Source organism: Lycorma delicatula, chromosome 7 (genome assembly GCF_047948215.1).
Source record: "Lycorma delicatula isolate Av1 chromosome 7, ASM4794821v1, whole genome shotgun sequence".
NCBI lineage: Eukaryota > Metazoa > Arthropoda > Insecta > Hemiptera > Fulgoridae > Lycorma > Lycorma delicatula.
In genome coordinates, this window is record NC_134461.1 from 89,340,954 (window position 1) to 89,349,326 (window position 8,373).

Sequence of the window (8,373 nt, forward strand, 5' to 3'; positions counted from 1 at the left end):
AAAAGATTTTAATATTTAAATATATTTTAATAAAATAAATCATTTAATAATGATAATAATCAAAACCTTTTGTTGAAACGTCTGATAGAAAAATTAGTATTTAAATAAATAGTATCTGTTATAAATATTTAATTTGTTTCGATGAGTTTAAAAAGGAAATTAGATTAAAAAAGGATTAGTTTTTTTACTAAGAAATAACAGAAAAGAAATAATTTACAGTTATGGGTGGTATTTATACAGAAATGGAATTTACTGAATTGTTTTTTAAAATGTTTGGTTTAATTCCAAATCATAATGATAAAATCAAGGAGATTAAACTGATCAGTTGGGATGCTGGTCTATCACGAGGAATCGTTATATATCTTTGTTCTGCAGTCGTGTTCCTCCTACTATCATCACAGGTTATCATTTAAAATAGTACCTTTATTTATTGTTATTATAGACAAAGAATTCTTTAAAATATCCAGAAAATTAATATAAAATAAATATTAAGCTTAAATTTATAAATACAAAGTTTAAATTAACGTAAATCGTACATAAATAAACCTTCTCATTAATCTTTAAAAAAAAAAATAGATATATATATATGTTTTATATATAGCAGACTCCCTTTGATAGTTTAGAAGAATACGGCGTAGAAGGAAAAACAAAGGCACTCATACAATAGACACTAATGGGCACCATCTCCAAGAAAAAATTTATGGGGAAACTTCAGCACCATTCGAGATACAAACAGGAGTCAGACAAGGAGATGGGCACTCACCACTGATATTCAACGTGGTCTTTGATAAAATTATCAAACAGTGGGAAAAACATGTCAAGGGGATTCATCTGGGAAGAACACAACCGCTATCAGATACCTGGCATTTGCAGATGACCTCGATAATACTCAGTAACAGTAAGCAGGAAGCATGAGAAGCACTGGAACTCTTACACGAAATTCTGCCAAAAAGGGGTTGCAAATATGATACGAGAAAACACAATACATGAAATAGCAAAACAATGACACAAAAACCATACGCACAAAATACAGGAGCATAAAAAGATTCGAAAAATTCAAGTACTTAGGGGAATATATGCAAATGGGAGAATCAAACAAGGCATTCAACATTGAAATCAGAATAACAGAAAATCTTCAGAAAGCATACAGACTCACATCGTCGCACTATAATAAGCGAAGTATATTGAGTTAGGCGAAACTCAAACACTACAAGACAGTCGTGCTACCAGAAGCACTGAACGCATCAGAAACTACCACAATTGGAGCGTCAGGCATCACAGAAACAAAAAAAATAGAACGGAAAATACTTAGAAAAACTTTTGGAGCAGTATGCAGAGATGGCATATGGACGAAGAGACCAACCAAAGTGTTATATGAACGAACCGACACACTCACAGACATGATCGGAAAACGCAGACTTATATTCTACGTGCACACAGTGAATGAACAACAGACTTACGAAGAGGACTTTTGATGTAGTGAACGGCTCAATCAGGAAAACCAATTAGTATCATGAAATAGAAGAAGATCGATCTAAGACAAGCGGGGATCAACGGAAAAATAATGGGAGAAAGAATAAAAGTTGGAAACAAAAGTATGAAAACAATTTGAAGTGAAAGAAAAGAGGAAAACAGGTGCAAAGTAGACAGAACAAAGGAAACAGGAACACAGTCAAAGAATGAAGAGATTCTTGTGAGAGAAAAAGGAGAAAACAACTTAGGATCGCATAATCATGAAAATTCAAGTTCAAACTGTCCTTAAGGGAAAAAATGAATAACAATTATATGTATGTAGATATATATATATGCAGATTGATCACGAAGTTCTCCCGGGATTTTCATAACCTATTCCACTCGTGAAAATAATGGAAAAAGTTCATATAGACATCTCGAGTACGGCTACGAGTTACGGCTAGTGAAAGATTTCGCTTGTGTTTCAGCTATTCCGGTGAAATGAGGTCATACTGAAATTTTTACGACGTTAATTAAGAAGCAAAATTAGTGATTTCTTATAGCTATTGAACTGAAAAATCGATTAAAATAAGTCTAGGAACCGTATCTACAGTAGTTTGTGAGAAATCTGAGGTAAAACCAATAGATTGGTGGAAAAAAATACCTGTTTTTTAGATTCAACGTAAAATAACTTTGTTAAATGGGTTTAAACACATGAAACTTTAAAGAAAACTTGTAGAGTTCCTACTTAAATAGTAAAATATCACATGAATAAATGTCGCGAACAATCACATATAAATTCACTGTTGTGTGGTTTTTGTTTCATAGTTGACGTATCTGAAAAATATTTTTTTTTTGTTATAAGCAACCTGACATAAATCACCAACAAAATGACATAAACGAAAAAAATTAGGAATGAATTGGTTTCCCTTTTTTCCGTTGAGCATAATATAATATCACACAATATCAACTTACCAAGCCCACCAAAATCCAGATATTCAGGCCCACAAATTACTACTATTTGAAACGATTGGACTGTCAATTTCCTTAATAACGGGTTTTAAAACCTTTATAAACAGGTTTTTAAAAGAGGAGGCTTATCCAAAATATGTATTATTATACGCTTTTATATCTTAAATATAATCTTTATATTTGTTGAATCCCATAATAAATTATATTATTAATGAAAAAGTGGAATAAATATTTAGTTTTTAACTTTGTGTAGATATACATATGAGCCAGTCAGGACTCGCTTCACACGTTCTTCCCATCTAATCAAGGAGGCACCGCTCCCTGGATCTCCACTGTGTTCATTATCCTCATGCTTGTTAGAATAATACTGATAAAGTAACAATTGAAGCCTGTTCAATTTATAAAAATTATCAGTGTACTTAATTTTTTCACAACAACAATTTGGTTAGCACAGGACTTGAAACTTTGAATAACCTGAATTATTATGTAGGTTTCAAAATAATCGGTCCCCATCTTACAAATAGTAATTATAGCTGGTTACAGGTCTCTCGTACTGGTATAAAAGTGTTTTACACGGTTATTTGCATTACTCTAGAAACACCATGAGGAGATGGCACTACTTCGTTTCTCATTTTTTATTTATTTTATTTTATGTTTTTTTCAGTCAAGAAACCGGAGACAGGTGCGTACGGTTGCAGCGCGTCGCGTCGCGTCGCGTCACACACACAGTAACAGTAGCAGTGGCTGTGTTGGTTGAGTTACCGCTGCTTATACCGTAGCATCTTTAATTTCATCAATAACCGAAAGAAATATCGAACAAGAGATAAATATTTTTAAAAAAATGACTGCTTAAAAGATATTGCTCTTTAATAGAGGAGCTGCATCAAACCAGTCAAATGACTGAAGACAAAGAAAAAATAGAGGATAATTAAAGAGCGTGTGGTGGCACACAGTTCTGTATATAGTTTAATTTTATTATACTATTTTACACATTTATAAAGCCTATGACACTCCGGTAACGTAAGGATTCCAACCCGGGTTCATAATCTAAATCGGTTCAGCCGTTGAGCTGCTACGGTGGAACAAAAAAATATTCATACATACATACATACATATATCCTTAATACATTACACTCATTTTTAGGCAGCGTGTAAAAAGACATAGAGACTTTTATAGAAAATTTAATTTCAAATTCTACTTCAAGTGGTCTTTGAAAATTTGATTTCATCAACATTTTGATCGTAGTAAAGTTAAATATCAACAATGAACATAATCCAGTTGTTACCGCAAGCCATTAAAGCGGCTACCATCTTGAAGTGATGAAACATTTCGTTACAGCAGTAGTCATCAATCAATTCAAATTCAATTCTTCCCAGTTATAAAAATTATTCATTCGGTTGAATAGTTTTTTCGTGAAAGAGTAACAAACTCACAGAATCCAATACATATGTATATATATATATACACACACACACACGCACACACACACAACATACACATATTAAAGAGAATTACTAAACAAATGTATAAAGAATTAAACTAACATATTTTTTTTCTTTCGATATGTACTCATTGCCAGATATGTTAAATATTCTAGAACATAGTTATATCCATTTATTTCTTTTAATGACAATAATATATATAAATGTACATACAAGATTGTAAATTTATCGAGATGTCCTTTTTTTTTATTATTATTTTTTTAGTTAGTTTATTTATTTTTTAATAAAAAGGTTGTAATTTATTTTTAATTTTATTACGTATTATAAAATTCTATGCAAGTTTTTGCATAGGTGTGGAATACACGCGAAGATTATTAAACAAAAAATATTTATATACTATAAAAAATAAAGTGGGGTGAGGTACCATATAGTGCTATTTTCAAGTACATTTGCCGCCATGAATTTCGACGTAATATATCGTTAGTGTCGTTGACATTAACCTAAAGACCCAGTAAAAAAATTCAAGGTTACGACAACTGTGTAAATAGTGTATAGGTTAATAAACTTTACAACGTTACGTTATGATGCTGCGCATTTTGATGTTTCTGTTGCACTGTAATATGGTAGGTGGGAGTATATATTGTATATGACGTAATATAGCTACAGGTGGAAGGGATGAACGAGAGAGATACGGAGTACTGGTTCACGTTTACAGCACGTATTTGCTGCATGTTTCCTGTTGAACCTCCCATTCGCAACTTGTTGGGTATTATATTTGCACTTTACAATGACTGATCTTCAATGGCCGTGACTCTACCTTTTCCTTATTTTTTTCTATTGTCACACCATAATGAAATGGCTTTGAAATTCTCTTTATTCTAGGAAATTACATAATATTATATTTAGCCGGCCGATCGTTCTGTTTGTAATTTTATTTTTGCATGAATAATTTATGTTATTCACCAGTATATTTTTATCTTATTTATTTTTTTATAAATTTATGTATTCTTAATATAATTATTGTATATATTCCTTTATATTCATGTTTAACAATATCTAAAGAATCTAATATTTTATTGTATTGCAACATCTTCCATACATCCTGCTTCATATAAATTCTAGGTTTATAGAATTCCTTCCAGGTTTTGTCCTCTAACACGTCCTTCTAGTAAACAATTAATTATCTATGAACGTGTTAACATTAGACTCAGTGAAATTTTTGACATTGTACTTCCAACAAGGTGCTTACAGAAACTTCTATGTTCTGAAATAATTCTAGAATCTTCATGATTTAACAACGCATCTAATTTTAATATTTTCTCTTAACGTCACATTTCAAAAGCCACCTTGATAATTTTACCAATAGTTTTACGTGACGTGGCATACTCAATTTTAGGTATTTTTCAGTTGTAGTCTAAAGGCTATTTCTGAGTCCAATACTATTTCCAAATCTACTCAATTAAAAGTTTTAAAAATCTAATGAAATTATTATATTTACGTAATTATCATTCTTCATAATCCCGCGGTATTTTTTTTTTTACTTTATAAAATATATTTAATTATAATTTTTCTACTTTTTTTTTGTCTTCAGTCATTTGACTGGATTGATGCAGCTCTCCAAGATTCCCTATCTAGTGCTAGTCGTTTCATATCGATATACCCCCTACATCCTATATCCCTAACAACTTGCTTTACATACTCCAAACGTTGCCTTGGAACGTTTTTTTCCTTCTACCTGTCCCTCCAATATTAAAGCGACTATTCCAGGATGCCTTAATATGTTGCCTGTAAGTCTGTCTATTCTTTTAACTATATTTTTCCAAATGCTTCTTTCTTCATCTATTTGCCGCAACACCTCTTCATTTGTCACTTTATCCACCCATCTGATTTTTAACATTCTCCTATAGCACCACATTTCACAAGCTTCTAATCTTTTCTTCTCAGGTATTCCGATCGTCCAAGTTTCACTTCCATATGAAGCTACGCTCCAAACATATACTTTCAAAAATCTTTTCCTGATGTTTAAATTAATTTTTGATGTAAACAAATTATATTTCTAACTGAAGGCTCCCTTTCGCCTGTGCTATTCGGCATTTTATATCGCTCCTGCTTCGTCCATCTTTAGTAATTCTCCTTTCCAAATAACAAAATTCTTCTACCTCCATAATCTATTCTCTTCCTATCTTTGCATTCAGTGGTCCATCTTCGTTATTTCTACTAATTTTATTCGTTATTTTTCTACTAATATGTATAAAATTACATGTCTTTTTTTTAACTTCTCGAACCAAAGTACGGTATTACTTTCGGTCGCATGGTGGATTGGGAGTTGAAAATTAACCATTCTTTACGTTCCAAGGTATGATAAGTACGAAGATACCATTTATTTAAATTGGAGTTTCCTTATATATATTGGCTTGTGTATAAAATTTTACTGCTCGAAAATTCCAAAACTACTCGGATTAATTTAATTGAAATTTACATATGCTATAGCAGTATATCTGAAATTGTGCATATGAAAATTTGATGGAATTGTTCTTGAGTTTACGCTCAATCTAAGATCGAAAAAACTGAGGAAGCAAGTTTGAAGCGTGGTTCGTTATGATGCTAAAAGTTTGAAAGTTGACTTTTTTTATAAATGTTTTAGGTATTTACCAGTAGATAATAACATAAGATTGTTAATTTAGTAAAACAAAATTGTATACATAAATACTGGAATAAATTATTTTAAACATCGTACTGTTTTATTGAGAATTTTTTTTAATAATTTTCTTAAATAATTGTTATAATAATCTAATTTTATTATAAACAGAAAATATATTTTAATATAAAAAAATTATACCTCTTTTTTCTAATTTTTTGTAAAATTTTAGATTAGAATGACTTTATACCTTTTCAAACAAAATAAAATAACGAAAAGTCGATCTTCTTGCGCAGAACTGCAAAAGAAATGTTTAATTAAAAAATAAATTTTTCAGCGTAATAAAATATAATTTTAAAAAATTGACTCACTAAACTCATGGAAATATGCTTTTAGATATGTATTTGAGAATCAATTTTTTACTTATATTTTATTGATTTTTTTTGTTATTAACTGAAGATGGCCTCCGGTAAAGCCCCTGAGGGCTAGTTACCGAGGGGGTGGAGTGGCGACCATCACGAAGGGTGTCTTCCCTTCGGGGTCAGGATGTTTGATAACTTGTTCCACCAGTTCTCCAATCTTTTAAACACAGCTTAATTTTTATAACAGAAATAAATTTCCTTACTTAGCGTTTGTTTGATGTGAAAATTGAACGGTTGTGTGTATGTAAGAGTCGTTAAAACTGTTCCCATAAAAAAAAATAAAATTGAATTATTTTAGTTTTTTTTTTAAGTGTATTGATTAATATTGTAGATAAAATTATTCTACTGCGTACAACCTGTGTTTTATCTTGCGTGTATATAACTATGTTGTAATTCTGAAGTTAATACGGTATTAACCGTATCGAATACTAACCGGTAGTAGTTGAATAATTCAACTATTCATTGATATGAGTTAACGATGCTCTCTTCAAATCAGAAAAATAGGTACAAAATAGCTCAAAAAAGATTTATTGGAACATTTTTGTGTACTATTTCCAGAAAATGGTTAAATAGCAAACAAAATTTCACAGCAAACAAAAAATCAAAAATTTATTTTTAAACAGTGTAAAATAACAACAATTATATTTAGTTTAAATATCTCTTTTGTTATTAATAAGTTGTATATGATTTGTATATTTAACGTTAATTAGACGAGGATATCGAGCGAAGGTTATGTTTGGTTAGATTATGTTGATAAAGTACGGTTTGCCAGTGTACAGAATTAACATAATCTAACCAAACATAACCTTTCTTTTTCCTGTTTAGCCTCCGGTTATTACCGTTCAGATAATACTTCAAAGGATGATATGTAGGAGTGTAAATGAAGTGTGTAGTCTGTATAGTCTCAGTTCAACCATTCCTGAGATGTGTGTTTAATTGAAACCCAACTCCCAAAGAACACCGGTATACAAGATTTAGTATTCAAATCCGTGTAAAAATAACTGACTTTACTAGGACTTGAACGCTGGAACTCTGGACTTCCAAATCAACTGATTTGGGAAGACGTGTTCACCAGTAGATCAACCCGGTGGTTAACCAAACATAACCTACGCTCGCTAACCTAGTCTAATTAACATTAAAAATCAAAAATACTATTCAGTAAATTGTACATACTACTTTGGCTGTGAAATTCCTAAAATGTACCGATTTAATTATTAATTTATCTATTATTTATTAAAATATATCAAAAAACATAAAGTGTCTATGTATTATTTATCTATTAATTTTTTTTTTCTGTTTAATTAATATTATATGTGTTGTAGTTTTACTCTGATGAGTTGGAAAATGTAATTATTGTCACAGTAATTTCTTCATTGCACTGGGTAGCAACTGTTAGTACAAGAAAAGATTTCATTGAACTTCTACATAGCATATATATATTTGATT